Below are 27044 nucleotides of genomic sequence, written 5' to 3'. Positions count from 1 at the left end.
CCACCCCGCAGTGAGTATAATAAAAGCTGTTTTTATATACAGTATTCTAGCATGCTATATATAAGGGCTCACTGGTGCTGGCTGCAGCTGATAGGGGAAAAACGTGATAAAGATCAGGCACAATGAATCGGGTATTTGCCGTGTTATCGCCAAAGGAATACATGTTGATTGATTATTTAATCTCTTTATTCTTTGTACAGGTCAAAGCATTTCAAAGATCGTAGTCTCCTTCATCAGAACATCAAATAAATAACATCGACAAAAATGATCTCTGAAACGCGTTGACCTGTACAAAGAATAAATAGGTGAAATAATCAATCAACATCTATTCTCAGCCCTAATCAAACTGAGAAAATAGTCGCAGCATGCATCAAGTCTATGGGTGCGAGAGAAAAATTGCATTGCACTCGGATGACACTGGAGTGCAGTGTGCTAATCACATCAGCTGGCAATGGAGGAGATTAGTCCCTCTCTCTCCACCGCAGCGCTCGCTATGTCCTCGACAGCTGTGATCACATCACAGGATTGGATCACAGTGTCATGACACTTGTCTTACACTCGCAGCACAGTGGGAGCTGAGAGTTGCATCTGATGCACTCACATCAGATGCCATACGCTCATGTGGCCTTAGCCTTATTCACAACCTTCTTTGAGATGCTTGAGGCTGCACAGGACGACCGTCTACAAGTGGCCCTCAAGTCATAGGTTGTGCACCCCTGATCCAATGGATGCCTTTATAAATATCTAGAATTACAGACACTTCTGGTAGATAGATCTTCGTTGAATCATTGTGGCTGGTCCTGATTTGAATAGGAAAGGGAAGTTACATGAGGAAAAACATAGATTTGCACAGCCAACTTCTAATTCCAGTGAAACTGATAGATCCATCATGTACCACCTTCCCCCTTAAACTTGTGGACAAAACTTAGTCACCTTTTATAAGACTATAAAGTCCCCTTACTGACCTATTGGAATAACGGAATCTTTCTTACAATTTGTTAGTCAGTGGCCCTTTGCCAGAAACCTCTATGGAAGCGAATAGTCTATTGCAAGATTAGATTTGCTGATAACTGAATACCTTTTAATTAAATCTGTCAACCAATTTTCTTGAAAATTATTGACGATCCTCTTATTCAGATTACAAATGAATTTGGTATGTTTCCAGGCCGTATCTGCCGTCCTCTATCTGCACTCAGTACAGTACATTCTGTTTCCGATAGAAAATGCTAAGAGGACCTTGTATAGAACATACATGGCGGCAGGTGCTTATAATGTGATAGACATCCGGCCCTTTACCTATGTGACCCCAGTTCAGTCTAATAAGGGTGTATCGTGAAAGGAAGAATACCACCTTTAATCAGGAGGGACTCAAAGTTTGCATAATAATGGGCGGCACGGTGGCTCAGTGGTTAGCACTGCAGTCTTGCAGCGCTGGGGTCCTGGGTTCAAATCCCACCAAGGACACCATCTGCAAGGAGTTTGTATGTTCTCCCCGTGTTTGCGTGGGTTTCCTCCGGGTACTCCGGTTTCCTCCCACATTCCAAAGACATACAGATAGGGACTCTAGATTGTGAGCCCCAATGGGGACAGTGTTGCCAATGTATGTAAAGTGCTATGGAATTAATAGCGCTATATAAATGAATAAAATTATTATTAATTATTATTATTATAATAATCAAGGAGCGTTTCTTTCCCATAATAACTCTAATTTTCCATTAAATGAAGCCATTTACATTTCATTCTTCCAACCAACATATTTTAGAAAATTGTTTTATTGAGTTCAGAGCCATTCATTCAGGATCTTCATTTATTTATCCAGCTCATCAGCACTTTTTATCTCTGATGGATTCCGGTTCATCGTGTACAGATCAAAACAGGGAGAAACAAAAGATATAAAAATCCCTAGTGTAAGCTATATTTTAACACTTTCAGTGTTGGAGGATGTGTGAGTGTTATAATACAAAGACTAGTTTATGAAATGTGCATTTATGGATACTGGTGCAGTGATAAATTTGTATACTTCTCAACAGTAATTGAACCCAAGATGAAAACCTCTATATAACATCAGATGGATGTGGAGATATACAGTCATATGAAAAAGTTTGGGCACCCCTATTAATGTTAACCTTTTTTCTGTATAACAATTTGGGTTTTTGCAACAGCTATTTCAGTTTCATATATCTAATAACTGATGGACTCAGTAATATTTCTGGATTGAAATGAGGTTTATTGTACTAACAGAAAATGTGCAATCTGCATTTAAACTAAATTTGACAGGTGCATAAGTATTGGCACCTTTATCAATTTCTTGTTTTGAACACGCCTAACTACTTTTTACTGACTTACTGAAGCACTAAATTGGTTTTGTAACCTCATTGAGCTTTGAGCTTCATAGGCAGGTGTATCCAATCATGAGAAAAGGTATTTAAGGTGGCCACTTGCAAGTTGTTCTCCTATTTGAATCTCCTATGAAGAGTGGCATCATGGGCTCCTCAAAACAACTCTCAAATGATCTGAAAACAAAGATTATTCAACATAGTTGTTCAGGGGAAGGATACAAAAAGTTGTCTCAGAGATTTAAACTGGCAGTTTCCACTGTGAGGAACATAGTAAGGAAATGGAAGAACACAGGTACAGTTCTTGTTAAGCCCAGAAGTGGCAGGCCAAGAAAAATATCAGAAAGGCAGAGAAGAAGAATGGTGAGAACAGTCAAGAACAATCCACAGACCACCTCCAAAGACCTGCAGCATCATCTTGCTGCAGATGGTGTCACTGTGCATCGGTCAACAATACAGCGCACTTTGCACAAGGAGAAGCTGTATAGGAGAGTGATGCAAAAGAAGCCGTTTCTGCAAGCACGTCACAAACAGAGTCACCTGAGGTATGCAAAAGCACATTTGGACAAGCCAGTTACATTTTGGAAGAAGGTCCTGTGGACTGATGAAACAAAGATTGAGTTGTTTGGTCATACAAAAAGGTGTTATGCATGGAGGCAAAAAAACACGGCATTCCAAGAAAAGCACTTGCTCCCCACAGTAAAATTTGGTGGAGGTTCCATCATGCTTTGGGACTGTGTGGCCAATGCCGGCACCGGGAATCTTGTTAAAGTTGAGGGTCGCATGGATTCAACTCAGTATCAGCAGATTCTTGACAATAATGTGCAAGAATCAGTGAGGAAGTTGAAGTTACGCAGGGGATGGATATTTCAGCAAGACAATGATCCAAAACACCGCTCCAAATCTACTCAAACATTCATGCAGAGGAACAATTACAATGTTCTGGAATGGCCATCCCAGTCCCCAGACCTGAATATCATTGAACATCTGTGGGATGATTTGAAGCGTGCTGCCCATGCTCGGCGACCATCAAACTTACCTGAACTGGAATTGTTTTGTAAACAGGAATGGGCAAATATACCTTCATCCAGGATACAGGAACTCATTAAAAGCTACAGAAAGCGACTAGAGGCTGTGATTTTTGCAAAAGGAGGATCTACAAAATATTAATGTCACTTTTATGTTGAGGTGCCCATACTTTTGCACCTGTCAAATTTTGTTTAAATGCAGATTGCACATTTTCTGTTGGTACAATAAACCTCATTTCAATTCAGAAATATTACTGAGTCCATAAGTTATTAGATATATGAAACTGAAATAGCTGTTGCAAAAACCCAAATTGTTATACAGAAAAAAGGTTAAAATTAATAGGGGTGCCCAAACTTTTTCATATGACTGTAATATGACCTCATAGACTTACTGCAGCATCACTCAACTCAAAGCTGATTCTATTTAAATACATTTTTGAAGGTGGAGTTATCTTCTGGGCAGCATCCGTCCCATAGCCTGGAAGAGCTCATTTGCATAGAGTGCTTGAAGATGATATATCCACAACAAGGCATCTGATATGAGGCAGACATTGTTGTGTGTAGTTGCCAGTGTTTGTGTAGGGCACTGTAAATGTTCTGGGTGTTGTCTGGGTGTGGGGGTGTGTGAGAGCGGTGTTGTATGTGTGTTGCGTTGTGTGTGTTGCGTTGTTTTTGGAGCGCTGTGTGTCTGCAGTGTTGTCTGTGTGTGGTGCTGTGTGTGTTGCGCGGTTTGTGTGGGTGTGGGGTGTGTGTGTGTTTTGGGGGAGGTATGTTTTGTGCAGTGTGTGTGTTGCGCGGTATGTGCGTATATTTGTGTATACCGCGGTGTTTGTGTGTTGGGTGTTGTGTGTGTGCGGCATTGTCTGTGTGTGGGTGTCTGTGTAGGGCGGTGTTTGTGGTTCCCAGTGTGTGTGTGGTGTGTTGTGCGGTGCGCGTGTGGCGCTGTGTGTGTGTTTTGGGGGAGGTGTGCACCCCCATTGTGCTCCATCCCCCATGCTGCGCACCCCCCATCGTGCTCCATCCCCCATGCTGCGCACCCCCCATCGTGCTCCATCCCCCATGCTGCGCACCCCCATTGTGCTCCATCCCCCATGCTGCGCACTCCCCATCGTGCTCCATCCCCCATGCTGCGCACCTCCCATCGTGCTCCATCCCCCATGCTGCGCACCCCCATCGTGCTCCATCCCCCATGCTGTGCACCCCCCATCGTGCTCCATTCCCCATGCTGCGCACCCCCCATCGTGCTCCATCCCCCATGCTGCGCACTCCCATCGTGCTCCATCCCCCATGCTGCGCACTCCCCATCGTGCTCCATCCCCCATGCTGCGCACTCCCCATCGTGCTCCATCCCCCATGCTGCGCACCCCCATCGTGCTCCATCCCCCATGCTGCGCACCCCCCATCGTGCTCCATCCCCCATGCTGCACACCCCCATCGTGCTCCATCCCCCATGCTGCGCACCCCCCATCGTGCTCCATCCCCCATGCTGCGCACTCCCCATCGTGCTCCATCCTGCATGCTGCGCACTCCCCATCGTGCTCCACAGTCACACATCAGACAGTATACACGCACACATCTGATCGCATACACTCACACCCCACTTCTCCCTGTGCCCTCCGGTGGGCGGTCCCAGCAGCTGTGCTGCACGCCGTGCTTCTCTGCCGACACTCACAGATACGATCGCATACACTTACACATCAGAACACACGCACACACCCAATCGCATACACGCACACACACACCCGATCGCATACACGCACACACACATCCGATCGCATACACGCACACACACACCCGATCGCATACACGCACACACACACACGATCGCATACACGCACACACACACTGACGATATCGCACATACGTGCTCACACACTCACAACATCCAGAGATACCACATGCTTCCGGCCATGTGATCCTCCGGCAGATCCTGGAAGGTCACTGCACGCACAGTATCGCCGCCGAAAAGTAAGCGATATCACTGGATGTTGTGAGTGTGTGGATGCGATCTGATGTGTGTGTGAGGTGTGTGTGAGAGTGAGTGAGTGTGATCTGATGTGTGTGTGTCTGTTCTTATGTGTGTGCGTGTGTGTGTGTTCCGCCGCTGCAGGACCTTGATGCGCTCACCTGCTCCCAGTCGGCGTCTGGTGAGTATGACTGCGGGGTCTTCTTTCAACTGTCTTCTCTCTTCTGGGGGTGCCCGCTGCCTATAATGAAGTGTCTTGCAGTGTCTTTAACTCTTTCACCGCTGCATGACACTTCATTATTGACCGCAGCGTATGCCGGCTCCCTGCACATGTGTACCGGGAGCCGGTGTTCGCTGGTAACCATGATACACATCGGGTAACTAAGGGAAGCGCTTCCTGTAGTTACGCGATGTGTATCATGGTTACCAGCGTACACCGGCTCCGTCACGATCCCAGCATCGCAAGGTTATGTCCGCCGGGGGCGGGGCCGAGTTTGCCAACGTGTGGCGGGGGCGAGCGGGCGAGGCGTCAGCGTATGCCGGCTCCCTGCACATGTGTACTGGGAGCCGGTGTACGCTGGAGCGGGCGATGCGTGCGGAGGGCCGGGGCGAGCGGCTAATCCATGCCGGGGGCGGGGCCAGGCCGAGGCGAGTGGCCAATCCGTGGGGGGGGCAGGGTCAGGCCGAGCCCGGCGGCCAATCCGACAGTTTTCGCGCTAACGACACTTTCACGGTGACACTGTCACGGTGACACAATTTTGGAGCAAGACAGACAGACAGAATAGGGCAATTATATATATAGATAACAAAATATTTACAAAAATGTGAGGAGTATACCCACTTTTGTGAGATACTATTTATATATATATATATATATATATATATATGTATATATATATATATATATATATATATATATATATATATACAGTGCCTACAAGTAGTATTCAACCCCCTGCAGATTTAGCGGGTTTGATAAGATGCAAATAAGTTAGAGACTGCAAACGTCAAACAAGAGCAGGATTTATTAACAGATGCATAAATCTTACAAACTAACAAGTTATGTTGCTCAGTTAAATTTTAATAAATTTTCAACATAAAAGTGTGGGTCAATTATTATTCAACCCCTAGGTTTAATATTTTGTGGAATAACCCTTGTTTGCAATTACAACTTATAATCGTCTTTTATAAGACCTGATCAGGCCTGCACAGGTCTCTGGAGTTATCTTGGCCCACTCCTCCATGCAGATCTTCTCCAAGTTATCTAGGTTCTTTGGGTGTCTCATGTGTACTTTAATCTTGAGCTCCTTCCACAAGTTTTCAATTGGGTTAAGGTCAGGAGACTGACTAGGCCACTGCAACACCTTGATTTTTTCCCTCGTGAACCAGGCCTTGGTTTTCTTGGCTGTGTGGTTTGGGTCGTTGTCTTGTTGGAAGATGAAATGACGACCCATCTTAAGATCCTTGATGGAGGAGCGGAGGTTCTTGGCCAAAATCTCCAGGTAGGCCGTGCTATCCATCTTCCCATGGATGCGGACCAGATGGCCAGGCCCCTTGGCTGAGAAACAGCCCCACAGCATGATGCTGCCACCATCATGCTTGACTGTAGGGATGGTATTCTTGGGGTCGTATGCAGTGCCATCCAGTCTCCAAACGTCACGTGTGTGGTTGGCACCAAAGATCTCAATCTTGGTCTCATCAGACCAGAGAACCTTGAACCAGTCTGTCTCAGAGTCCTCCAAGTGATCATGAGCAAACTGTAGACGAGCCTTGACATGACGCTTTGAAAGTAAATGTACCTTACGGGCTCGTCTGGAACGGAGACCATTGCGGTGGAGTACGTTACTTATGGTATTGACTGAAACCAATGTCCCCACTGCCATGAGATCTTCCCGGAGCTCCTTCCTTGTTGTCCTTGGGTTAGCCTTGACTCTTCGGACAAGCCTGGCCTCGGCACGGGTGGAAACTTTCAAAGGCTGTCCAGGCCGTGGAAGGCTAACAGTAGTTCCATAAGCCTTCCACTTCCGGATGATGCTCCCAACAGTGGAGACAGGTAGGCCCAACTCCTTGGAAAGGGTTTTGTACGCCTTGTGACCCTCCACGATCTTGTCTCTGATGGCCTTGGAATGCTACTTTGTCTTTCCCATGTTGACCAAGTATGAGTGCTGTTCACAAGTTTGGGGAGGGTCTTAATTAGTCAAAAAAGGCCGGAAAAAGAGATAATTAATCCAAACATATGAAGCTCATTGTTCTTTGTGCCTGAAATAATTCTTAATACTTTAGGGGAACCAAACAGAATTCTTGTGGTTTCAGGGGTTGAATAATAAATGACCCTCTGAATAAACTTTTCTTTATTTAAAAAAAAAAAAAAGAAAAAGAAATAACATTCTTTTTTGCTGCAGTGCATTTCACACTTCCAGGCTGATCTACAGTCCAAATGTCACAATGCCAAGTTAATTCCGAATGTGTAAACCTGCTAAATCTGCAGGGGGTTGAATACTACTTGTAGGCACTGTATATATATATATATATATATATATATATATATATATATATATATATATACATACAGCGATGAATCAAGTATTGAACACATCACCAATTTTCTGTGTAAATATATTTAAGATGCTACAGACTATAATTTCTCACATGTTGGTAACAACCCATCCAATCCACACATTCAAAGAAATGAAACCATAGATGTCCATACATTTGGTGATGTGTAATATCGAGAAATGATGCAGGAAAAAAAGTTTTGAATTTGCTCACTGAAATGTATTTAATACTTCTTACAAAAGCCTTTGTTGGTGATGACCTCTTCAAAACCCATTGGACAGCTCTACTAATAATTGTTTTAAATCTTCTGTCTGATATTTTGTGTGGAGCACCCGATTGTGGTCAGATTATGGTGAAATTATGTACTTTTCACTTCCAGATTATGAACCCAACAGTGCTCACTGAAACCTTCAGTAGTTTAGAAATGTTTCTGAAACCAATGCCATCAGCATGGTTTGCAACAATAAGGTTGCAAAGGTCTTGAGACAGCTCACTGGTTTTACCCATCATGTGATGTTTCTTGTGTGGCACTTTGGTAGTGAGACTGCTTTTTATAGGCCATCTGTTGAACCAGCTAATATTATTTTTCACTAAGTTGTAGCATTGCTTTGTAAATAGTGACAGATTTCAGCTGGTGTCATGACTTTCCATGGCTTTTTGCACCTTTCTTTCTTCATTTGTTCAATACTTTTACCCTGTGTCATTTCTCATTATTACACATCATTAGAGTTATGCAGATCTATGGTTTGATTGGTTGTTACCGACATCTGGTGAAAAATGAATGCCAACAACACCTTAACAAACATATTTACTTAGAAAAATTGGTGGCATGTTCAATATTTGTTTCACTTGTTTGTGTGTGTGTGTGTGTGTGTGTGTCTGTGTGTGTGTGTGTGTGTGTGTGTGTATATATATATATATATATATATATATATATATACATACACATACGTATAAAGTCAGATTGGACTTCACAACTGAATTATATCTTTTAATGCCGATACTAAGCCTACCCCAACAAGTGAAATCCTGATAATAGGTACAGTAATTGTGGGAGAGTAGGTGAGTAGTGTAATGGCTGGGCACCCATATAAGTTGTACAGAGCCTGCTTGAACGGGAGACACCCTTTTACTTGGGACATGAGGCCAAGCACAGTCTCCCCCCCCCCCCACCCCAGTAGTGTCTGTAATATATTAAATTAGGTTACAGAGGCATAACCCCTTGAACGTATGAAATCGATTTATACAATTTGCTATATATTTAGACAGAATGCAACTGCAAAATGTTGTTCAAAAGTGGAATTTGGTTTCCAAAGTCATTCATTGAAAATTGTGAAGGCTTTAATTAACAGGAATACTCGTATATGTCGTTAAAATTGCACTTGATTTTGCATCAACATAACATGAAAATTCAATTGTTCTTCATGTGGTCCTGTAGGTACATCTGTCTTTTATATATGTAAGGTTTAATGCGCTTTTCTTGTACCTATAAATTAAATAAAGCATTTAATCCTTTTTTATAGACCGACCCGAAATCTGGAACCCTTTTTATTTGGTCTAATAGCTTAAAAGTAAAGAAATGGATGTAGAAATATATAAGCAGTAATACAGTAAATTCTGTCCGCTCCTCGGCTCGTAGCCACACACAAACCGAGTTATTTCATTTTAATGGATGCTTCAATTTCTTTTGTCTCTCACTTTCGGCTCTTTTGAATATCCTGCAGGCCCAGCTCTCTAGAGGATTGTGTACGCAATCAGATATTTCATCTGGAAAGCTGTCCTTCAATCTCGCCTGTTATTCATATTCTGTAACGGCGGATGGAGAAGGTTCACAGAAATCTGTATAACTTGATGCAGCGTTTAATGCTGGAGTAGGAAATTATCCCACCTTTTTTTGTGCATTCTGTCATCGCTGACAAGGTGCAATAGGCCAAGTAGATGTAGCAATGCAAAGACGGGTTTCTAAAATGGCTACAAACAAAATCTGTGAATAATTTTCACACATAAAAAGTACTTCTTGCTCACTCCTGCCTTTTATTGTATTCAGCACAGATGGCGTTGGAGATATACTGTACTGTATTTTTCGCTAAATTTGGCAAATATTTCGGATAGTGTTCTGTGTAAAGGTTAGAGAACAGTTAAATCTTAATAAAATTCTTAATTAAATATGTCCTTAGTAAGTGTCTCAAGTCTCTCTTCCATATTACAATCTAGTAACCTTGAAATAAAGGCTGTATTGCTTGAAACTCTATTAAAGTGAACCTGTCAGGTCCAACATGCACCCAGAACCACGAGCAGTTCTGGGTGCATCTTGCTAATCGCTGCCTAACTGTCCCAGCACATACTACCATACATAAAGAGATCGTTAGAAAATTTATTTCTAAAGATCCTTTATGATATGCTAATGAGCATAGTGACTAGTATTTTCCCCCTCTAGTCCACCCTCTTAGTGTGCTAGTACGCCCACAGAAGCGTGCTAACATGCTATTCAGTGCCCAGCGTGATCGGCATAGACGCGCGTACCTGTGTCAATTGTCGCCACCTCAGACGCCGGGTTTAGTCTCAGTGCGCATGATCAGAAGTCCGGGCACTTCAGGTGATTCACACTAGATCCCTCTGAAGCCGGGATGCGTACGCCCGGCTTCATAGTGCTCATGGCCGTATGTACCGGGACTTCTGATCATGTGCACTGAGCCTAAACCTAGTGTTGAAGTGGTAACAATGGACACCGGTATGTGCGTCTATGCTGATAACGTTTGTAGATTTAGACCCCGATACATCAAGGTGGTTTCACCAAAAGTCTAGCGTCACACGCCTTAGAATGTTGCAACATTAGCATTTTTACATTGGTCCTTACTAGATGAGCAAACCAGAGGTTCATCGTTTGTACCAAACACAGACTTTGCAAAAACAACAGAGTTCGAGGTTCAAGTGCTTTATGTATGCAAATCAGTCGCGTGAGCATCGCTGTGCTCAGGTACGCTTGGTGGTCAATTCAGTGGGAGTCACTTGTAGTTTTTGATCGGCTTGCACTGGGGCTAACGACAGCACGATCGAATGTAGTGTGCACAAAACAAAAAAATGGAAAAACACTGCCCAAGCTCTACCGGAAGTGATCTGTTTATGACTGGCTGCATGTGGTCGGAGACCCAAACTGCCCAATTAGTGACTTCAATAGGGGTTCAAGTCAAGTCTGGGTCCCAAACCGATTTTCTTCAAAAGTCTGGCTGCACCCGCCGAACCGAACTTCCACGTTTCCACTCATCTCTACTGGCTGGTAGGTTTTTACAATAACTGTAAATTTACCTATGAGGAGTCATAGAAAACTTGTAGAAGTCATTCATAAACCTTATGTATTTGGGTTTGCTTTGCTCTATGCATTAGTAGATTTAGACCCCGATACATCAAGGTGGTTTCACCAAAATTCTAGCTTCAAGCACTCTAAAATGTTGCAACATTTGTGTTTTTACACTGGTCCTGACCAGTTCCTCCGTAATGGGCATAGCTGGGACAAGGTGTGGCAAACTCTGCCTGTCAAGATCTTTGGCTGGAGTAGACCTCTTCCGGCGAAGGCACACGGTAGTTGTCAGAAGCGAAATTCCTTAACGACCCATGACGTACTGGGTACGTCATGTATCGTGTGCGATTAATCCCTGCCCCCTGCCGTGGGCAGGCCGCGGCAATCCGCGCACATATCAGCTGTTTTCAACAGCTGACATGTGTGCCTGATAGTGGCGGGTGGAATCGCTTCCACCCCCGTCTATTAACCCCTTAATCTCGCTGCCAAAATCTGGCAGCGAGATGTATATGCGCGCCGCCATTATGCCGACTTACCCCGCCCCCATCGGAAGTCATGTGACATGATCATGTGACTTCCGGTGGTTGCCATGGTAGCACAGGTTCATGTGATGATGCCTGTAGCTAACATGAGTCATTTACTCTCAATGCCGGAATACAGCCAGCATTGAAAGTAAAGCAGCATATCTGCAGATCTTAGCTCTATAGCTGTGATTTGGAGATATGGCAGAGCGATCAGATTGCTGATCGCCATAGTCCCCTAGGGGGGCTAGTAAAATTAAAAAAAAAGTTAAAAAAAGTTTTAAAATTTTTTTAAAAAAAACAAAAAACCTAAACGTTTAAATCAACCCCCTTTCACCCCATTGAAAATTAAAGGGTTAAAAAAATAAAAAATATACACATATTTGGTATCGCCGCGTTCAGAAATGCCCGATCTATCAAAATATAAAGTCAATTAATCTGATTGGTAAATTGCGTAGCAGCAAAAAAATTCCAAATGCCAAAATTACGTTTTTTGGTCACCGCAAATTTTGCACAAAATGCAATAACAAGCGATCAAAACCTAGCATCTGCACAAAAATGGTACAGGTAAAAACATCAGCTTGAGACACAAAAAATAAGCCATCACTGAGCCATAGATCAAGAAAAACGAGAACGCTACGGGATTTGGAAAATGGCGCAAAACGTGTGCCACTTTTTTTGGACTTTTTTGGACAAGCTTGTGAATTTTTTTTAACCCCTTAGATACAAGTAAACCTATTCATGTTTGGTGTTTACAAACTCACACCGACCTCAGGCATCACAACGACACATCAGTTTTACCATATAGTGAACACGATGAATAAAATATCCCAACAACTATTGTGCGATCACACTTTTTTTTCAATTTTTCCGCACTTGGAATTTTGTTTGCCATTTTCCAGTACACTATATGGTAAAACGTATGGTTCCATTTAAAACTACAACTTGTCCCGCAAAAAACAAGCCCTTATATGGCAAGATTGACGAAAAAAATAAAAAAGTTACGGCTCTCGGAAGAAAGAGAGGGTCAAAAAAACCCTGGAAAAAACGCAAAATGCCCCTGGGCTGAAGGGGTTAAGAGGTGCATGCCTCTTATTCACTTTGGTACATCTTACCGTAGTGCTGCCTTCATTAATACTGGAATACAAAATGCCAGTCGTAATGAATTGGACCTCTACTTCCTCGGCCTAATTTTCGTGTAGCGATTGCTACAATGGAAAACTGTGGCTACTTACATAATGAATATGTAGCAGTCCTTGGTAGTGCTCTGATTGGATTGTTACTCTGGGGTGGCTTGAAATATATATGATTGAAAACAATGGGATTTATCCGTTCAGATTAATTTGTTCTGTCTGCACAAAATGTCACCTACAGGGCTTGAATGCTTTCAAATTGCTTGTTCCAGTATAATGAGCATAAACTTCTGAGTTACACGATCACTGCTCCTTGATGTGACCTTTTTAAAGAGAAGGAATTCTTTCCCATTTACGATTAAATAGAGAACATGACAAAAGCATGGTGTTTAGATAAGCGTGCGGGAAATCGCTAATAATACAAATTTATTTTTATGTAGTATTGAGATGGCGCTGTGTATACAGGAAACACATCTATCCAAACTGTTAAATAAAACCAGCTTGAAAGAGAATGTGAAATTTGCTGTAATGTCTTCACCGGAAAAGAGAGTTGTCGGGTGATGGAGCCTGATTGCTTCTTTCAGTAATATTGCGTTTGTTAGGTTCTGCTGATTTACAAGCAGGAAAACCACAGCTTAGAGATTGTGCATCGTGAAATTAGAGCTTTAGGGAAAAAAGCAGCAAAATTAGTAGAAAAGAAAAGTTGAGTAGTTTCCCAATCTGATTCAACCCAATGATTTTCAAAGGTCTTAAAAAATTAAACACATTCCACGTGTCCTCATCGCAGGACAGTTAAAAGACTGGAAAAACCTCAGGACTGGCAGAGAATTTGGCAGGCGAGCAAAAACCGGCACCAAAACTGAATCCAGTACAGAAGACCAAACTGCGGCACATACAGTCCCTTGTGACACCCTGTATGGTGCCGAGTTTTTGTAGACGATGCCGCTTCAAGAAAGCATCAGCAGTATTTTTCCTCAAGTGGCTTCGCTGGTAGCTATGCTGAAGCCGCCCGAAGAATGAACATGCCACTTCTTTTAACCGCTTCACGGTGCACAAACCCTTAATGGGAACCTGTCACCAGTTTTTTGACTATTAAACCAAAAGTGTCACCTTCTGTGGCTCCTGGGCTGCATTCTATGAAGGTGTACCTTGTTGCTGTCCCCACTTGCAGATGGTAAAAAGAACTTTATAAAATCTCACCATTTTGTATGCTACTGAGCTGTGTTGGCCAGATGGGCGGGCTCTATTTCGGCTCCTGTCCCTCCTTTTGGCCTTGCTCGCTGTCCTCCTGTCATGATTGACACGCCGCCGTCATCATGCACGCTGCTGGCCAAGTCTCGCGCAGGCGCAGATACATCACCGGCACGCACGAGGGAAACTGTTTTCTGCTCGGCCCGCGATATGGAGAGAGCGAACTGCGCCTGCGCGAGACTTCAATCATGACAGGAGGATGGCGAGGAAGGCCAAAAGGAGGGACAGGAGCCGAAATAGAGCCCGCCCATCTGGCCAACACAGCTCATTAGCATACAAAACAGTGAGATTTTATAAAATTCTTTTTGCAGTCTGCAAGTGTGGAAAGCAAAAAGGTACACCTTCATAGAATGCAGCCCAGGAGCTCCAGAAGGTGACATTTTTGGCTTAATAGTCAAAAAAACTGGTGACAGGTTCCCTTTAAAGGGAATTTGTCAGTAGGTTGCTACCTAATCTGAGAGAAACATTACGTAGAGGCAGAAATCGCTGATTCCAGCGGTGTTTCACTTACTGGGTTGCTTAGTGTAGTTTTGATAAAATCACTGTTTAAGCAGCAGTAGATTATCATTAGAGGACTACTTGGCGTGCTGCCAGGTAGTCCAGCATATTCATGAGATCTGTTTAACTGCTAGATCTGCAGTATAGAATACATTGATTTTATCAAAATGGCAGCAAACAGCTCAGTAAGTGACACATCACTGGAATCAGGGTCTCTGTCTCTAAATTATGCTGCTCTCAGACGGGATAGCAAAAACTTGGTGACAGATTCCTTGTAGAGGGGAATCTATCAGCAGGTTTTTGCTATCTTATTTGAGAGCAGCATGATGAAGGCAAAGAGATCCTGAATCCAGTGATGTATCACTCAGATTACGGGGTGCAGCATTTCTGACACAATCAAAATTTTTAGATTTAGCCATCTAGCAAAGCTGAGAGAGCTGTCCTTCCAACATCAGACTCTCAATAAAGATTATAAGAAAAAAATCTCAAATGCAAGCCATTCATAATGACATCTAGCTAGCCGGAATAAGGCTCGACCAGTGTCATGCACTACTCAGATAAACATATGAAAACAAGAGTATGTTGTAGAAAAATAACAATATTTATTAATTAATTGAGATCACACACACTACACATAAAAGCACCATGTCTTAAAAACAAGCATGAGATGGGGATAGGATAGTACATAAGTAACAAGGAAGGGAAATGTGCGTTGGGGTTCTCTAGGTCCTATCCTGTTGGTATGTGATGGTGCATGATTTATCCTGGATAAGGCATTGCACTTAGCACTTTAGGTAATGTGGATCCCGCTCTTTTGGCTTTACATATTTACTTGCACTTGGAAGGATTTGCATTAATAATTATAATATTTGTCACAGTATCTGGTATATATTTCTTTCCCTGTTCATATCCCATCCTTCCTCCTTTACAAGAGGAGTAAAAGGAACCTTTGTGTAATCAATATATACCTAATTATTGGGTACACGTCCTTGTTACTTATGTACCATCCTATCCCCATCTCATGCTTGTTTCTAAGACCTGGTGATTTTATGTGTAGCCTGTATGTGATCTCAAAAAAGATTGTACATTAACAGTGAGGCGTCTATCAAAGGAGAAGGAGTGTCGGATCACTGTGCGCGCGACATTGCAGTCCAAGCAATGATAAGGTTCCTGTTGCTCGAACAAACATAGCAAATAAACAACAGATGGACTTTGACAAGACAGGCAGCCTTGCATTTTCTGTGTAGCAGCATGCTACCTTCAGTTTACATAGCAAAAACCTGCTGACAGATTCCTTTAAATGGTTGAAATAAGTAGCAAAAGACTGAACATGTTCATAGCTATGTCATTTTTATATTGTTTAGCACTGTTTTCATTTTTTTGCAGCAGTTTTGCACTGTAGAATCCACTTGCAAAAGTCTTTGCGTGCACATGCCCTAACACTACTGGATAGGAGGTAAAAAACTGCTAATAGGGGGTAGTATAAGGCTTTGTGCGCACGTTGCCTTTTTTGTGACCACAAAGATGCAGCATTTTTGTGCGTTTTTGGCCGCAAAAAATGCACAAAAACGCACCTGCAACAAAAACACATTACTAAAAATTCATGCGTTTTTATCGCGTTTTGGCTGCGTTTTGCTGCATTTTTGTTCATTGCAGTTTGCTGCGTTTTTCCAATGCATTGCATGGGTGGAAAAATGCAGTAAAACGCAGTAAAGAATTGACATGTTGCTTTTTTTTCACCTCAAAACACAGCTATAAAAAAGCACTGTGTGGACAGCAAAAATTAAAACTCATTGACTTTGCTGGGGAAGCATAGTCATGCAGTTTTCTGACCAAAAACGCACCCGAAAAACATGCAAAAACGCCACGAAAAACGCAGCGTGCGCACATAGCCTAACTAAGAAAATGTAGGTTTTCACTGGCCACTGGCCTTTGCAAACCAGACATCATCTTTATTGTAACATAAAAGAAAAACTTAGCAAAGAAACTTTAAAGGAAGGTAAAACGTAAAGTGAGAAAAATCGACTCTTCCACTGGTAAAATAAATACTCTTTTTTTGGATACATTAAAAAGTTACCTGGTGCAGTACCAGATTCTGGAGCTAAGTACGCCCTTAATCAGTCGTAGTTACTCTTTAGGCTCATGGGTAAGACTTCTAAAGGACCTGCGAATACTTTTTTAATGTGGAAGTGCTGATTTTTTTTTACTTTGCTTCAATATTGCTTATCTTCGCTACCGGAATTTGGCTGGCACACATGGTAGAAGGCTGATCCAAGCATCAATACTAGTGAAATATGGTTATTTAGTGATTGGCAAATCCGCAGATACCCTAGATCGGTAGGTCCAACTGGATTTAAAAAAAAAAAACCTGTCCGGGATTGATCCCGGATATCTGTCTGAACGCCAAACCCCATATAAGTCTTTAGGGATACAAATCATGCACTTTAAAATGGTGGTATAAGGGATAGGGGGATTTGAGCAGGCGCGTTATAATTACCAGTCTCCTGCGCGACAGTAACACTTGCCAGTCTTTTTGTTTATTTCTTTTCATTTACAGATTAGTAATGCGGGTGTCATATACACCTCTTATTACTAATATAGGGCTTAGTGGCAGCTGTGAGCTGTCATTAACCCCTTATTACCCCAATTGCCACCTCATGAGGGCAATCAGGATGAGCCAGGTAAAGATCCGGGATTGTTACATCTAATGGATGTAGCAATTCTGGGTGTCTTCAGGCTATTTTTATGCTGGGGAGGGGCAATAACCATGTAAAGCTATCAGTTTTATCATGGCTGGGTATCAAAATTGGGGGGTGAACCCCACGCCATTTTTTAAAAGTAATTAAACAAGACACATGGGGTCCCTCTTATTTTGATACATAGCCAAAATAAGCACACAGCTGGGGGCTGCAGCCTGTAGCCGTATGCTTATCTGTGCTGGGTATCACAATATAGGGGGACATTATTCCAATTTATTTATTTATTTTCATCCTAATAGAGACACACATACAGCTCCTATAATTGAAGTAGTCAGACATGGTGGGGGCACGGTCTGCCTGCAGCCAGTCAGAGATGCCGGGACTGACAGTGTGTGGGGAAAAAGTGCATATGTTTGAAGGATAATGAGCAGCCCCTGAAGTAGTGTTACAGCCTCCCGGGAGACTGGTAAGTATAAAGCACCTGCTTTTCCCTCTTTTCATTCTTTTTCCTTTATTTTTTTAATTACCCGGCTGGCCAGATCCGGATAGTTACCTGGAGTTTCCTAAGCACTCGGAGCCCAGAGTGGAACCTGTGCGGATCCGGAAATTTACAGCCTGGGTCACCCCATCACTAATGGTAAGCTCACATTCTTTTTTCCAAACAAGGTGAAACTTAGGTCTACTTAGAGGATGGATTTCATTAGTGATTATCTCAAACAGAGTAATAGCACAAACCAAGAAGATCAGCGTATCAGAGTCCTCCATCGTAAGCACAAGCATTGTGATTCTCTTGCCATCCCTCTTCTATCATTAAGAAGCCAACATTATGATTGTTGTATGTAAACAAATACAATGATGTTTATTTTGTTGGTAAATTGATTATAAACTTGGGCTGATTACAGTAGAATCTGGACTGTAGGCCTATTCTACACAGCAGGCTTTGATGCGCCAGCGCATCATTGGCATTCTCAGTTCTGAGTTTGGCTGTCGGTATTCTTTCATTCCTCAATATTTAATTTCCATTTGGCATTTTAGTGCAGATCGAAGCTGCATATGTTTGTACTTTATACTTTTAATGCATACTCTTTACAGCCAACTTCGGGTGCTTTGGAAGGAAAAGCAATAGCAGCATACACACAAATCAGCCTGTCATGTATAAAAAGTGTCAGTGGAGAGCAATGTTTTAGTTTAGCCATTTGTAATGGTGCATTTACTGGTGGTTTGGGTATATCTGTATACACAGTGCAACCTTTATTTCCTAGGACACAGTTTTCATTTACACAGAAGTGAACAATATAAGAAACTTTTTTTTTATGACTAGTTTAGGTTTTGGTACCATTAAGGCCCCAGTACATCAGGACTGGTTCGTTCTCTAGCCATAGGTCTCCTGGATAAATAAGGGCTAATCACTAAAAAATAACAGCCACTGAAAACATATGGTTACCTAGGGCAATGGGACATGAATTAAATAATGATGACAGTCAAGCATGTAGCGGTAAAAGTGGGGCAAATTCTGCATCAGATGACAATGTAGGAGCTCGGTGCTGAAAAAGAAGCGTAGCTAAAGATGAGCACACAACATTTTTTCTGGCGGCCAAAAACATACATTTTTCAAGCAGAAGACTCATGAGAAGATTCTCCTTTTCTTTGGAGTTTTGTAAACAACGACATTTATGTTTAGCTTTTTTTCTTTTTTGTCATTTCCTGGGCATTTTTTGAACATTTTTCAAGCATTTTTTGGGGGCAGCTCACTTCTTTTAACTATTTGTTTTTTTTAGAATCTTGAAGTGGTAAAAAAGGTCCTTGAAAGCCTGAACATATGAAGAGCAAGTCATTTTAACATAGAAATTAATATGAGTATATTCATTCTTTTGATTTGCTTTTTCAGGCAGGTTCGCTAAACTTACTTTAAATACACTTGATAAAAAGAACACAGTTTGTACATACCCTAAGGGTGGCTTTACATGCTACAATATCGCTATAGCGATTTCGTTGGGGTCACGGAATTTGTGACGCACATCCGGCCGCTGTAGCGATGTCGTTGCGTGTGACACCTATGAGCAATTTTAAATCATCGCAAAAACGATCAAAATCGCTCATCGGTGACATCCCCCCTCTTCTCAATTATCGTTGTTGCTGCAGTAGCAATGTTGTTCCTCGTTCCTGCGGCAGCACACATCGCTACATGTGACACCGCAGGAACGAGGAACCTCTCCATACCTGCGTCCCGCCAACAATGCGGAAGGAAGGAGGTGGGCGGGATGTTCGACCCGCTCATCTCCGCCCCTCCACTTTGATTGGGCGGCCGCTTAGTGACATCGCTGTGATGCCGAACGAACCGCCCTCTTAGAAAGGAGGCGGTTCGCCGGTCACAGCGACGTCGCTAGGCAGGTATGTGCGTGTGACGCTGCCGTAGCGATAATCTTCGCTACGGCAGCGATTACCACATATCGGCCGTACGATGGTGGCGAGTGCTATCATGCTCTACATCGCTAGCATTGGCTAGCGATGTCGCAGCGTGTAAAGCCCGCTTAAGAAGCCACGAGGCAAGAGGTCATTCAGAGATAGCAGTAAGCCAAAAGTGGGGGTGGCAGTTGTGGTCCATTAGGAGGTTGAGTGTCAAACAAGACGTAGGTAGGTGGTAGATGTGTAACCTACTTTTCTATGGCATTTGGACTGTTATTAGGCCAGTTTCAAAGTCTTGAGTATGGACCGTAATGCTCTGTTTGTCTGTTGGTTTCCTGACGTGAACTTAAGGGGAATCTGTCACCAGACTTTTGCTACCTCAACTGAGAGCATATAATGTTGGGGCAGAGACCCTGATTCCAATGATGTATCAATCATTTTATTTGGTGCTGCAGTACTGACACAATGAGTTCTTAGATGTAGCAGGCTCAGAAAGCTAACCCCTCCCACACACCAGATTGACAGTTTTCTGTGTACATTGTACATTGACAATAAGCTGCTAATCACGTCTTGGGGGTGTAGTTCGACCAGAGCAAATGGGGAAACTATTGCATGTAGTGATAATTTTCTGCTGATAAAACAGGCATTGTATTGAAACAACAGCACACAGCATAATAAGTGATACATTTATGAAATCAGTGTCTCAGCCCCTACTTCATGCTGTACTCAGATTACATAGTAAAAACCTGCTGGCACATATAGATTTCCTTAAACAGCCTTGTATGTATGCAATTGTGGCTGTTAAATTTGACCCGCAACCGATCATTGAAACACAGATATGGGAAAATGGCCTTAAGGTTCCTAAATTTTCAAAGACCCTTAGAAAATACATTTCTTTTATTTGATCTTCTCATGTTTCTTTTACAATTCCAGCACTTTCATGTATTGAGTAATGTAAGAGTGCAGCAAAATTTTGTTCTTGAAGTAGACATCATTCAAGGGTATAACAAATGATAATATATTGCGATGGACAACATTTGTGAGAAAAAAACACCCATTCATGCCACATTAGAAGCAATGAAAAAAAAGCTTGTATAAAAATAAACCTGCAGAAGCAGCCTGGGCAAGGGCAGCGCAAGGCTTACAGCAATGTGCAGCTACGCAATTAAAATGTAGCCACTTCCATAGTTTCCGCCCCAGTGTGTGGCCCTCAGCTGCAAGCCTGTGCAGTGAACTTTAACTGTACATCAGATCCAGGGCATATCCGGCCGCCTGTCTATTTATGTCCAAGCATGTCAATTCCCAGCAGACATTACTCTCTTCCCGTCGCTTAGTGGCGGGGATATCTGTCATCCACGTTGTATAGTGGTTGATTTTACAATTTATAGTTTACCATAGCACAGCAGTATCTGCAAATAAATAGATTATTAATTTATCCTGCAGTAGATTATAGCTAAAGTTTGTCCCTGCTGCTGTATCGCCATCTCCTGGCTAATCACATTACATTAGAGTGAGTAGCTTACCACATGGTAAGGGGTGAATGCGAAATAAGAGCTTACAGCTCTGTTCACATGCAGCATTTTTTTTCCTGCAGTAAAATTGCTCCTTTGAAAACACAGGTTTTGTTGTGGGGGGGGGGGGGGGTTTGCAGCATTTTTGGCACAGATTGCATGTGTGATTTGTCTACAGTATATATTTAATGACATTAATTTTATTCACCAAAAGCACAGCACAAAACGCTGCAAAAAAATTAGCAAGCAGGTTTTTTTCAGCTTTTTTCCCATTGCACACTATGAGTGAAAAAAATGCTGAAAAAATTGACATTGTGCAGATTTAAAAAAATGAAGAAAGAGAGGTGCAAAAAGCCATGAGACCAGCTGAAATCTATCAGTAATTAGACAGCAGTCCTGACACTTAAGGGCTGCTTCTCACTTGCGAGTTTCTCGCAGTAGAGCAATGCGAGAAAATCTCGCATTGGAATCGGACACATGTTAGTGAATGATCCAGCTCGCATTTGCGACTTTTTTCTCAGTCCAAATCGGACTGAGAAAAAAATCGCAGCATGCTGCTTTTTTGCGAGTTTCTACTGCGAGTCTCTCCAATGCAAGTCTATGGGAGCGTGTAAAAAATCGGATGTCACGGGATGGCACTCACACCATCCTAGTGACATCCGATTTTCTAAATACATTTCTCGCATGTTTCCTAAAACACTGGAAACGAATGATGTCTCACAATGTCTGTCAATCACTATTCTCTGTCAGTCGGTCTCTCCCTCTCGGTCTCTATTCTCTCTCTGTCGGTCGGTCACTATCTCTGTCCCTCACTCTCTGTCCATGTCGGTCTATCCCTCTCCCCCCTCTCTCATACTCACCGATCCCCGATCACCGGCGCGGCACTGCACGGCGTTCACACTGCTCCGGCAGCTTCTCCTGTTTTGAAAAAGCCGGCCGCTCATTATTCAATCTCGTATTCCCTGCTTTACCTGCCCACCGGCACCTATGATTGGTTGCAGTCAGACACGCCCCCACGCTGAGTGACAGCTGTCTCACTGCAACCAATCACAGCAGCCGGTGGGCGTGTCTATGCTGTGCAGTAAAATAAATAAATAAATAATTAAAACAAAACGGCGTGCGGTCCCCCCAATTTTAATACCAGCCAGATAAAGCCATACGGCTGAAGGCTGGTATTCTCAGGATGGGGAGCTCCACGTTATGGGGAGCCCCCCAGCCTAACAATATCAGCCAGCAGCCGCCCAGAATGGCCGCAGCTATTAGATGTGACTGTTCTGGGACTGTACCCGGCTCTTCCCGATTTGCCCTGGTGCGTTGGCAATCGGGGTAATAAGGAGTTAATTGCAGCCCATAGCTGCCACTAAGTCCTAGATTAATCATTGCAGGCGTCTATGAGACACCCCCAATGATTAACCTGTAAATTAAAGTTAATAAACACACACACTGAAAAAATCCTTTATTTAAAATAATAAACAATAACAAAGACCCTCGTTCGCCACTTTATTAGGTCCCCAAAAAACCCACCCATGTCCGACGTAATCCACGGAGCTCCGGTGTCGCTTCCAGCTCTGCTACATGAAGGTGACAGGAGCTGCAGAAGACACCGCCGCTCCTGTCACCTCCACGCAGCAACTGAGGTGAGAAGCGCGATCAGTTGATGTCAGTTAGTTACTCGCGGACACCACTGGATCCTCCAACAGTGACAGCAAGTCGCCCGAGTGACAGCGATGAAGTCACAGGTGAGTTGCGGTCACAGGGGGAGGATCCAGCTGGCTGCGGGTAACCTGAGTGACAGCAGTGCCAATCGCGCTGCACAATTCAGTCACTCAGGGTATTAGCGGTCACCGGTGAGTCCTGCACGGGTGACCGCTAATCAGGACGCGACACAGACAAAGCCGCGGCATGACAATGAAGTCGGGTGAAGTTCACCCGACTTCATTCTGATCGTGCGGCTCTGTCTGTGGCTGCTGTCAGCGGCCATGTAGCAGAGCTGAATGGCAGATGACAGCTGCTGAGAAAAAAAAGGATCACACACGGATCACAAACGCATTGCACACGCACTGCAATCATGAGAGAAATCTCAGGATCGCAGTGCAGTTGCATTGCACTCTGACCTAACGTGAACTAAAATCAGCCGAGTTTTTTTCAGCCAACTCGGACCGATTTTACTCGTATAGATGTGTTTCCAGCCTAAGGGTGCTTTACACGCTGCAACATCGCTAATGATATATCGTCGGGGTCACGTCGTTAGTGACGCACATCCGGCGCTGTTAGCGACATCGCAGCGTGTGACACCAATGAGCGACAATCAATGAGCGCAAAAACATGAAAAATCGCTGCCCGTTGACACGTCGTTCATTTCCTTAATATCGTTGCTGCTGCAGGTACGATGTTGTTTGTCGTTCCTGCAGCAGCACACATTGCTATGTGTGACACCGCAGGAACGACGATCATCTCCTTACCTCCGTCCACCGGCAATGCGGAAGGAAGGAGGTGGGTGGCATGTTCCGGCCGCTCATCTCCGCCCCTCCTCTACTATTGGACGGCTGCCGTGTGACGTCGCTGTGATGCCGCACGAACCGCCCCTTAGAAGGAGGCAGATCGCCGGCCAGAGCGATATCGCAGGGAAGGTAAGTTCGTGTGACGGGTGTAAGCGATGTTGTGCAGCACGGGCAGTGATTTGCCCGTGTCACACAACCGACGGGGGCGGGTACGCTCGCTAGCAATATCTGTACCGATATCGCAGCGTGTAAAGTACCCTTTAGTGAAAAATAACAGCTCATTCAACTGATGGGCTACAAAATGGTGTCTCATCACCAAGGTGCCTTACAAGAAACATCATATGATGGGTAAAACCAGTGAGCTGTCTCAAGGCCTTTGCAACCTTATTGTTGCAAAACATACTGATGGTATTGGTTAAAGAAGAATGTGTAAACTACTGAATGTTCCACTGAGCTGTGTTGGGGCCATGATCCAGAAGTGGAAAGAGCATTATTTCACCATATACCGACCACGACCAGGTTTTTCCCGCAATATTTCACACAGAGGAGTAAAGAATTATCAGAAGAGTTGTCCCAGAGCCAAGAACCACCTGTGGAAAGCCATATAGAAACATCTAGGAGTCTGTAGGAACAATTGTTTCAAAGAAAACAATAAGTAATGCACTCAGCCTCCATGGCCAGTATGCACGCTTACCACACAAGACTCAGTTGCTAAAAAAAAACACAATTTCAAGTGTGTTTAAAGTTTGCTCAACAACATTTAGCCAAGCCTGTGTAATACTGTGAGAATATTGTCTGGTTAGGTGAGAGCAAAATTGAACTCTTTGGATACCATAATTCACATGATGTGTGGAGGCCAAAAGGCACTGCATATCACCCCTAAACACACCATACCAACAGGGAGGTTTGGAAGTGGGAATATAATGGTGTGGGGCTGTTTATCAGCATACGACACTAGCAAACTTTATATGACTGAATGTAACACGATATTCTTGATAAAAAAATCTGCTGCCATCTACCAAAATGACCAGGAGCCCATGGAACCTTCAGGCTTTAAAGGGAACCTGTCACCAGAATTTTCGCTATGAAACTAAAAGAATCCTCTTCTGTAGCTCCTGGGCTGCATTCTATAAAGGTTCATCTTGCTACTGGCCCCCTTTTCAGACCTAGATAACAACTTTATAAAATATTACCTTTTGCTATGGTAATGAAGTTTGTTGGCCCCGGGGGCGGACTGTATTTCGTCTGTTATCCCCCCTCCTGCCGCTGTTCGCCATTCCCCAGTGTTCATTTACATAGATGAGGCCGCCACCCTCATCTTCTGCAGTGCTCCTGGAGTCTCGCGCATGCGCAGTGGCACTATCGCGGGACTGAGCACTGTTTTCAAAAAAAGGTAAACGGGGATGATAAAAATAAGCAATGGCGAACGCAAGCGCATAAGGGTAGAGGCAAAGGTAAAAGCGCGGGCACGAGATTATGGACAGGTACTTGGATGACGCTAGTGATGACATTCACAGCCCCGCCCATAATCTCGTGCCTGCGCAATTATATCACTGGTGCTTGCGTTTTGAAAACAGTGCTCAGTCCCGCGATAGTGCCACTGCGCATGCGCGAGACTCCCAGAGCACTGCGGAAGATGAGGGTGGCGGCCTCATCTATGTACATGAACACTGGGGGACGGCGAACAGCGGCAGGAGGGGGGATAAGAGACAAAATACAGCCCGTCCACGGGGCCAACAAACCTCATTACCATAGCAAAAGGTAATATTTTATAAAGTTGTTATGAAGGTCTGAAAGGGGGGCCAGTAGCAAGATGAACCTTTATAGAATGCAGCCCAGGAGCTACAGAAGGGGATTCTTTTAGATTAATAGCGAAAATTCTGATGTCAGGTTCCCTTTAAAGAGTGTTTGTGTGGAAGAATCGGACAAAATCACACCTGAGCAATGCATGTGACTAGTTTCTCCATACAGGAGGCGTCTTGCAGCTGTTATCACCAACAAAGGCGTTTGTATGAAGTATTAAATAAATTTCACTAGTTGTGTTCTATACTTTTTCCCTGAGCCATTTCTCATTATTACACATAACTTAATTTGTGAACATCTGTGGTTTGATTTCTTTGCCAGTGTGGATAAGATGGGTTGTTACTGGCATTTTGGTGATAAATTCATGTCAATAGCAGCTTTAGAAATACAGTTACTTATAAAATTGGTGACTTGTTTAATACTTAATTCGCCCACTGTATATAAAGAGGTATTGGTAAATAGATGGCCTTTAGCAGACCAAAATTCCATTGCTATGGAAACAAGTAATAACTTTGACAAGTGCACGTGCTAAGTTCTAGCTGAAAAGGTTATGTCATTTTTGAAATTATGTTTAAGAAAAGTTAACTATGTCAGGTGAAGATTGGACCTTTTAGCAGAATCTTTCCCCAGGCTTCCTCCCAATAAGGCGCCGTCCCGGAAGTCTTGTTTTGCCCTGCAAAAACTCAATAAGTTTGCCTTTGAAATTGACAGTCATTCACCATATTCTCCTGATTCGGCTCCATTTGATTATTTCTTTTTAAAAGCTAAAAAATCATTGAAAGGATGAAAATTTCTGACAAACCAGATGGTAATTGATGTTGTGGATTCGTGTTTTGCAAAAGAGGAAACATTTTTTTTCTAAAGGATCAGAATTACTTTTTGATGGATGCACAAAATGTGTATAGTTGAACGGAGAATTTATTGAATAAAATAGTATTACATCAAAAACATGATTCATCAAGACCAGGGTTGTTTACTCCAGTCTTGTTGAGGGGACAAGAAAGGGGACGTGCTGGAGTCAGTCACCTGATTCATTAAGATGCCTCTGTGTGTCTCTCCACAAATATTACTTCAATCAGGTACGGCACAATTACTCATGAATTATTTGTGCTTTGGCTGTCACGTCGGTGCGTACGGACGCTCAGCGTGCAGTACAACACAAAGGTTAGAATGGGAATTATATAGAAAGAAGGCCCTTGCAATTGGGAGAGGGGACATCTCCTGAAACTCTTCTGAGTCTGTACCTTGCGCTCCCCAACGTCCCTATATTGGTCCTTCGCATTCGTCGTCACCACGTGCCTTGGCCATTCCTTCCTTGAACTCACCCTGGCTTGTGAGAAGACCGGCGAGAACACTAGTCTCACCACTGCAATAATACAACACGAAGTAAGGGAGGCAAACAGAGGGAAAACTAGACACCAAAAGGAAAACACTCCAAGCTCCTCCAATGCAGCTAAACACCACAGCTGCAATAGTCATGTTTCCTCAGCTTCTTCCAGAGACATGCTCCTTCCAAAGTGGTCAGCATAAGAATGAG

At 43.4% G+C, this 27044-nt stretch overlaps 1 protein-coding gene across 1 annotated transcript in view; it reads left to right on the top strand.

Annotated features, from left to right (window-relative positions):
- SPAG16 (sperm associated antigen 16) overlaps nt 1–27044 on the top strand; it is a 1446914-nt gene that overhangs the window by 300126 nt on the left and 1119744 nt on the right. The gene's annotated exons all lie outside the window — the stretch shown is intronic.

This window comes from Anomaloglossus baeobatrachus, chromosome 7 (assembly GCF_048569485.1).
Source record: "Anomaloglossus baeobatrachus isolate aAnoBae1 chromosome 7, aAnoBae1.hap1, whole genome shotgun sequence".
Lineage (NCBI taxonomy): Eukaryota > Metazoa > Chordata > Amphibia > Anura > Aromobatidae > Anomaloglossus > Anomaloglossus baeobatrachus.
Note: the sequence above shows the minus strand (reverse complement) of the source record. Positions and strands in the feature narration are given on the sequence as shown.